At 42.9% G+C, this 8663-nt stretch overlaps 1 protein-coding gene across 5 annotated transcripts in view; it reads left to right on the top strand.

Annotated features, from left to right (window-relative positions):
* Positions 1 to 540: 540 nt before the first annotated feature.
* Positions 541 to 8663, top strand: part of LOC138961517 (adhesion G-protein coupled receptor G6-like) — a 437302-nt gene continuing 429179 nt past the window's right edge. For 3 of the 5 annotated variants that reach the window (XM_070333174.1, XM_070333172.1, XM_070333170.1), the window contains exon 1: positions 548 to 1468. The gene's annotated coding sequence lies outside the window, so the exon portion shown is untranslated. Of the gene's footprint in view, positions 1469 to 8663 lie in introns of all 5 variants that reach the window. The other 2 variants (XM_070333175.1, XM_070333173.1) reach the window with 2 other exon arrangements.

Raw genomic sequence — 8663 nt, 5'->3', positions numbered from 1 at the left:
GTGCGTACATTCATGTATGCGTGTGTGTGTGTGTGTGTGTGTGTGTACGCGCGCTCGCATTTCGACGCGGACAGACAAACACATACTGCAGTTTCAAAACTATCGACAGACATAACAAGCACAAGTGATAAACGCTCGCAGAAAATGACATTACGAATTTGGAACAGTTAACCCGTCAGCCATAAATGAACAACCAAATAGATTCACAAACAAGCATACAGACAGACAAACACACTCGAAACAACAAGGGGCGGGGACACTCACAACGCTGGAAGAGAACTCTGCCAAGCCACAGCCCAAAAATAGTGAAGTGCTGTGCTCCGGACGAAAAGTGGTCGGCCGAGTCTATACCATGTAGTTTGGAGTGCTGTTTCATCTGAGAGAATGAAGAAAGTAAGGGAGGGAAGAGAGAGAGAGAGAGTATAGAAACGTGGGTGGGGTACAACCGAGAGTCGGGGCTCGCGCGGAAAGAAGTGTCAGCGCAGGCTTGTCATACATAGCAAGGCCTGCCCTCCCGTTAGTCTAAAAGTCTTTCAACATTCCCTGGCTGTCAACTTAGATATCTCCCCAGGTGCGCAACGTACGAACGTAAGCTTATGAGCGCTCATGTGTGACCCTCTCTTGGTCAGGCTTTGGTCAACACAAAGCGACAGGTACCGTCACAACCTCAACCGCTGGTCAAGCACGGGTCAGTCGCGGAGACCGAATTTTGTACTCTTGATTGTTTTGTAAAGGAGTGCGCTAGTTGCAGACAGTCTCTGTAACAGTACCACAACCGACAGTCCGTAAAAGTCTATACGCGCAGGTCTCCCAAAGGTCAGCCGTGGACCATGGAGTCAAAGTTAAAAGGAAGGTGTGTCGGTGTCGTTAAGTTCGGTGAGTGACAAAACAAACGTGGTGCAGTGAGTGAAGACTGGCTTAGCCAGGACAGAGACAAGACTTCACTTGACGAAGTGGGATCGGTCTGTTTTCATCATCGCTGTAGTGCAGGCTAAGCTGGGCCCACGTTCACACATGCATTTGTGAATGGAAGAACTCCTCTGCGGTTTTGGCTAAAAGCTTTCTGCGTCAGTCAACACTAAAAACTTGCTGTCAAATGTTTTGTGAAATGTATGGCTGAAAGCTTACTGAGTCAACGCTGCGAACCTCAGTGCTGTCAAATATTAGTGAAATGTTTTACTGAATGATTCATTCTTGAGTATGGTTTCACAACTGTGCGTATAGCCACGAAAGAGAGTTTTCTGAAGTATCGTAATACTGTGTTTAGATTATTAGTTAATCAACGGTATTGTAGACAGACGCATTGTGATGTCACAGGTGTAACAAAAGACGACTTTTGGAACATCAACAGGTGATATGTTGTGATTAGCATGACCTGTGAGGATTAGAACCCGACCAACTCAGGAACTAGTGCATAACCAGCAACAACGTGTGCCTGTGTACACTATGTTGGTGTCCTGATTTAAAGGTAAGTAACCGTGAGGGAAATTCTGTGTGTTACTCTGTCTCTCTGTCTCTCTATTTGTCTCTCTGTCTCTCTATTTGTCTTATATGTGTGTTGTCTTATATATATACTGAATGTTTTCCTTGTTTTGTTGCTGTGTCATTCGAGTATTCGTTTGTTGTGGCAATTGGGGTCTGTTCATGTTGTTTTGTTGTTGATGGTGGTGTTTTTATTTGTTTGTTGTCCTTTGTTTGTTTCTATTCGGAAGAGGGGGGGGGGGGGGGGGGAGGGCGTCCTATAGTTGTCATAGTTGCTACTGTTGTCACTGACACAAACGAGACTAAGTGAATTATACACGTGTTTTATGCCAAAACAAATGATGTGCAAGAGTTTAGAAAAAGAACAAAATGGAGAAAAAATACACACAAACAAACACACACACACAGAATACAACAGCTAATAAAACAAACAACTAAAGCCAGTATTAAACTATGCAGAACAACAACCAGGATAAACGCAAATCAGTGCTCGACGTCTGTAAAGAGTTGCACTTCTAATCAAGTATAGCCCGTCGCGATATAACCTTCGTGGTTGAAAACGACGTTAAACACCAAATAAAGAAAAGAAAATCAAGTAGCTTTGTCCTTAATTGTTGAGCCCTTTAGCATGCAGCGAAGCGCTTCATGTGGTGACAATGATGAATCATAGAACATTAAAGGTACTTTCCTTCTGTTGGAAATAATTGTAAAAAGCACGAAATATCTTGAAAGATTTTGTACATGGGGTAAATAAGTTAAGTATCCATGCACGTGGGCATACACCGAAAATCTGCACCCTGGCTGCTTCTGTGCAGTGTGAGACATTTTACTGACTGACACCAAAAACTGAAACTATTGTAACTTTTTTTTTCTCACTCTCTGACACCATGGGGGCGCAAGCCCTCTAAGACTTGTGCAACAAGAGTAAGTGAGAGTTATTCATTTAGAACGCTTATGTCCCTTTGTTTCTAAGATATTAAAATAGCGCTCTGACCCTGCCTCTTTTGATTAAGATTATCAGACACCAGTGTCAAACTAGGGAAAAAATTCAGCAAATAATTCTCACACTTCACATTGCAAAAAAACACACACAGGCTGTTCATTGTATGTATGTGTCGAAATGGAAAAATGCCCTTAACGTATGTAAGCCTGGACAGTTTGTTTGTTTGTTTGTTTGTTTGCTTAACGCCCAGCCGACCACGAAGGGCCATATCAGGGCGGTGCTGCTTTGACATATAACGTGCGCCACACACAAGACAGAAGTCGCAGCACAGGCTTCATGTCTCACCCAGTCACATTATTCTGACACCGGACCAACCAGTCCTAGCACTAACCCCATAATGCCAGCTGACGCCAGGCGGAGCAGCCACTAGATTGCCAATTTTAAAGTCTTAGGTATGACCCGGCCGAACCCACGACCTCCCGATCACGGGGCGGACGCCTTACCACTAGGCCACCGTGCCGGTATGCCTGGACAGAGCAGTGAGGATTGACATACTCAATAACATGAGGAGGAATGTTTCTTTAACCAGGCTTGGTGCCGTGATTAGTCGGTGATTAGTTTGTAGACCCAGAGAGTGATTATAAACACAAATTAATTTGTGCTACGCATATATATATAGTACTAGAGGAATACCCGGCTTCGCCGGGGTGAATCGCGAGACAGAGACAGACAGCGTGGCGGTTCATCACAATCACCTCTGCAAGCGAAGTCCTGTCAAACGGGATTGAGAATTTTAGAGCTTATTTCTTAGCCCTATATTATCTGTTGTGGCTTCTCAAATGCCAGAACATACAGACAGACGAAAGCCGCTAGACCCCATCACAAACAGAACTCTACAATCAACAGGTTTTAGTCCCACACACACACACACCAACACACACACACAGAGAAGCCGTATCTATATATATGTATATCTATATCTATAAATATATAGAGATAGGTGAGAGTGTATTTTTTGCGTGGCTATAAATTGATTCGACCTTTTCACTTTGACAGTAAGAACAACTTACGGGTGCAAGGGAAGCGTTCTGGACAGCGCAGTGACATTCTAAAAATAGTACCTCAGAAACGGGAATTTGGGGTGAACGGCGCGACAGAGACAGACAGCGTGGCGGTTCACCACAATCACCTTTGAAAGGCGAAGTCCTGTCAAACGGGATTGAGAATTTTTGAGCTTATTTCTTAGCCCTATATCATCTGCTGTGGCTTCTCACATGCCAGAACATACAGACAGACAAAAGCCGCTAGACCCCATCACAAACAGAACTCTATAATACATAGGTTTTTGCCCACACACACACACAAACACACACACAGAGAAGCCGTATATATATAATATGTATATCTATATCTATAAATATATAGAGATAGGTGAGTGTATTTTTTGCGTGGCTATAAATTGATTCGACCTTTTCACTTTGACAGTAAGAACAACTTTACGGGTGCAAGGGAAGCGTTCTGGACAGCGCAGTGACATTCTAAAAATAGTACCTCAGAAACGGGAATTTGGGGTGAACGGCGCGACAGAGACAGACAGCGTGGCGGTTCACCACAATCACCTTTGAAAGGCGAAGTCCTGTCAAACGGGATTGAGAATTTTAGAGCTTATTTCTTAGCCCTATATTATCTGCTGTGGCTTCTCACATGCCAGAACATACAGACAGACAAAAGCCGCTAGACCCCATCACAAACAGAACTCTATAATACATAGGTTTTTGCCTACACACACACACACAAACACACACACACACAGAGAAGCCGTATATATATATGCATATCTGTATCTATAAATATATAGAGATAGGTGAGAGTGTATTTTTCGCGTGGCTATAAATTGATTCGACCTTTTCACTTTGACAGTAAGAACAACTTACGGGTGCAAGGGAAGCGTTGTGGACAGCGCAGTGGACAGCGCAGTGACATTCTAAAAATAGTAATAGTAACTTAGAACTGAACGGGAAAGCCACACGAAGGAAGGGAGATAAACGCCAAACACTGGAGAAGATAAGGAAGAGTTACTTATAATGGTGAAATGAACGCAAAAACGAAAATGAGTTCAGCGCTGCGCGCTGAGAGCACGTGTTGAAATATCTCATCGATGATATTGTGTCCGGGGTGTAGCTGAATACGGTGTCCAAATTTGAAAAAGATCCACCGAGAACTTTGGCGTTGTGATGTGGTGTAGCGGCTATGGTGTGTCGGTATGGGGGCCCGGGTAAGCTGAGGTGGAACCAAAATAGCTGAGGTGGAACCAAAATCGGTTCCGCGCTGCGCGCTGAGAGCACTTGTTGAAATATCTCATCGATGAGGTTGTGTCCGGGGTCTCTCTGAATAAGCCCACCAAATTTGAAGCAGATCCATCGAGAACCTTGGCCGCGCATCGCGCACAGACACACAGACAGACAGACAGACAGACAGACACTAGTCGTATATATATATAGATAGATAGATACACAGCGGGGAGGAAACGATGACAGTTGGACAACAAAGAGAGAGAGAGAGAGAGAGAGAGAGAGAGAGAGAGAGAGAGAGAGAGAGAGAGAGAGAGAGAGAGAGAGCAGAGAGAGAGAGAGAGAGAGCAGAGAGAGAGAGAGAGAGAGAGAGAGAGAGAGAGAGAGAGAGAGAGAGAGAGAGAGAGAGAGAGAGAGAGAGAGAGAGAGAGAGAGAGAGACTGTTGGGGGAAGAAAGGCGTATGGGCCACAAAAGGTATTTTTTAATTTAACGATAGGCATGTCGAAACTACGCCTTGCTTTTGGTTGCACTTCAGAACCGAACCACACCCTTTGGGTTTACATTAAAACACTTTGCACATTGTTTGTGCAATTCAGGAGCAGGTTTTTACATGCGGATAATGCATACCGAAAACTTAAACTTTTGTGTAATGTCAATTTAATTGTAACATATGGAATCAGTTATTCAGTCAGGCGGGTGGGAATCTTACAACACTGCAGAGACTCAGACAGACAGATACAGACATATATATACAGATATTGTACATGTATACACAGGCAGACAGTTGTACAGACAGACAGCAAGACAGACCGACACCTTCCAAGCGTCTCACAAAAAAACGAAAATCTACACAAATCACACCACTGTCCACTTTACCATTTCAAAACGAACAAAAGCCGGGTACCCCACAAACGTACGGGTGTGCATTCCGAAAACGTGAACGCGGGTGGGTGTGGCGGGTAGATGCCACAGGCAGCACAAAACCAACACAATGTGCGTACCCGTTTAATCCCGTTTAGTCTTAGAGCCCCATTGGCCGCTACTCTTTCGTCACTCCAGCCAAGCCATAGGTAAACACTGTGCACGGGACATGTGCCACGGTGCAACTTTGTGTGATTCAAACCAGGATGCTAACAGACTGACTTTGATTCGTACTGAGTAGTATCAGTACTGATGTATCCTAACGTCCTATTGCTGTTCCCACTCCTGGTTTCAGTAATTGAAATCCTCATTTGATTGAGCCCGAAGTTGACTTCACGAAGACTTCGCAAAGTCTCTTTACCGAAAACTTCTTACCAAAGCTTCGCGCAGCGAGGTTCTTGAAGTAGACTTCGAAACGTCGACTTTGCTCGATTGATATCAGGCTTAAGGGACTCGACTTCGCTCGATTAATATCAGGCTTAAGGCACGTGACCTCAGACAGGCAGGCACTGATACAGACAGACGGCACAGAAGCAGACCTACATGCATGCAGAGATTTAGGAAGCTCAACGGACTGACGGACAGGCATTTTATAGATTCAGACAAGCAGAATGAGACAGAAACATGGACACAGGCGCACACTGATATAGATAGACAAACACACAGACACATGCATTTACGGACAGACCGGTATGCAAAGCAGACAGACGGACAGAGTTGCGACAGAACAATAAAGCGACGAAAACATAAGCTGACAAACGGACAAGAAAAAAAGCCACAGGATCTCTCAAACACTTGTCAATGGCCTACCAGCCACAACTCGACGACCGGCACGGTTGGCCTAGTGGTAAGGCGTCCGCCCCGTGATCATACCTGAGACTTTAAAATTGGCAATCTAGTGGCTGCTCCGCCTGGCGTCTGGCATTATGGGGTTAGTGCTAGGACTGGTTGATCCGGTGTCAGAATAATGTGAATGGGTGAGACATGAAGCCTGTGCTGCGACTTCTGTCTTGTGTGTGGCGCACGTTATATGTCAAAGCAGCACCGCCCTGATATGGCCCTTCGTGGTCGGCTGGGCGTAAAGCAAACAAACAAACAAACAACTCGACGTTTAGTATTACGTTCAACGGCTCCCGTCTTGATTTCAAACTCTGCTTCTGTGCCGTCTGTCTGTTTGCATTACCGCATCTAATTGTTTAATTCAAAGCCTCAAGGGCAGTACACATTATCAGGTCTCTGGATTGGGTTCACCGAAAAAGGTACGTCCTGTAAAGAACAGAAACGAATCAAATTTAAGTTCAAGTGATCTAAATCATTTATGCGAGTCGAACGGTAAAGGAAAACTGATAGATATATAAGACCCTTTTCAGGGTGTTAATTTTGCTTGAAATTACCTTTTATTTTCGCTTTTGCCTTTTATTTGTAGTAATACAGTAAACAGAATGCGGAAAGAAAGGAGGATACAAAAACTGAGTTAAGAGAACCAATTCAGCAAGGATCAATAAAATTATTAGTCAAAACCGGCAAAAAATGTGCCTCTTACTCTAAATTGTACCTATATTAGAACGAGCTGTCTGCCCCATGCTGGTTTTTACATTTAGTCAAGTTTTGACTAAATGTTTTAACATAGAGGGGGAATCGAGACGAGGGTCGTGGTGTATGTGTGTGTGTGTGTGTGTGTGTGTGTGTGTGTGTGTGTGTGTGTGTGTGTGTGTGTGTGTGTGTGTGTCTGTGCGTGTGTGTGTGTGTAGAGCGATTCAAACTACTGGACCGATCTTTATTAAATTTGACATGAGAGTTCCTGGGAATCATATCCCCGGATGTTTTTTTCTTTTTTTCGATAAATACCTTTGATGACGTCATATCCGGCGTTTTGTAAAAGTTGAGGCGGCACTGTCACACCCTCATTTTTCAATCAAATTGATTGAAATTTTGGCAAAGCAATCTTTGACGAAGCCCGGACTTTGGTATTGCATTTCAGCTTGGTGGTTTAAAAAATAATGAATGAGTTTGGTCATTAAAAATCGGAAACTTGTAATTAAAATTATTTTTTTATTAAACGATCCAAAAACAATTTCATCGTATTCTTCGTCATTGTCTGATTCCAAAAACATATACATATGTTATATTTGGATTATAAACAAGCTCTGAAAATTAAAAATATGAAAATTATGATTAAAATTAATTTTCCGAAATCGATTTAAAAACAATTTCATCTTATTCCTTGTCTGTCCCTGATTCCAAAAACATATAGATATGATATGTTTGGATTAAAAACAAACTCAGTAATCTAAAAAGAATACACATACAGAAAAGCGTGTTATCCTGCTCAGCGCGACCACTACCGCACTATTCTGCATGGCTTGTCGAGTTCACTGCCTTTGCCACGAGCGGTGGACTGACGAAACTACGAGTATGTGGTCTTGGAAAAAAAGCAGTGCGTTCAGTTTCATTCTGTGAGTTCGACAGCTTGACTAAATGTTGTTATTTCGCCTTACGCGACTTGTTTCTTCTTCTATTTCTAGTTTGCATAGAAAGTGTTCTTAATAAGACTCAAGACTGAACATTTTTACTGTCCTTATAAAAACAAGGAAAATTGCCATCCAGTGTGAGGCGATCATAGACATAAAAGACATCACATTTACTATGAATTAAGGATTGCACTTAAAACTAACAACACTAACCCGTATCACATTTAATAACTGTTTTGTGCTCGGTGAACCTTTGACATTTAAAAGCGATTTACACAATACGGTATATTACCTTGTGTAGCTGAAAACTAAATAATTATGACCAATTAGACAAAAAGGCTAAAGCATTTATAGAGCGATCAGTAGATGCTGTTCTATGAGTGTGTAATGATAATGTATATATATACAAATGCATACTTAAATGTTCGAGATAAGACACGTTGTTACACCCCCGGTATAGGGGTGTGTATAGGTTTCGCTCGATGTGTTTGTTTGTTTGTGTTCGCGTATAGATCTCAAGAATGAACGGACCGATCGTCACCAAACTTGGTGAA

Source organism: Littorina saxatilis, linkage group LG3, assembly GCF_037325665.1.
Source record: "Littorina saxatilis isolate snail1 linkage group LG3, US_GU_Lsax_2.0, whole genome shotgun sequence".
In the NCBI taxonomy this organism is placed as follows: domain Eukaryota; kingdom Metazoa; phylum Mollusca; class Gastropoda; order Littorinimorpha; family Littorinidae; genus Littorina; species Littorina saxatilis.
Note: the sequence above shows the minus strand (reverse complement) of the source record. Positions and strands in the feature narration are given on the sequence as shown.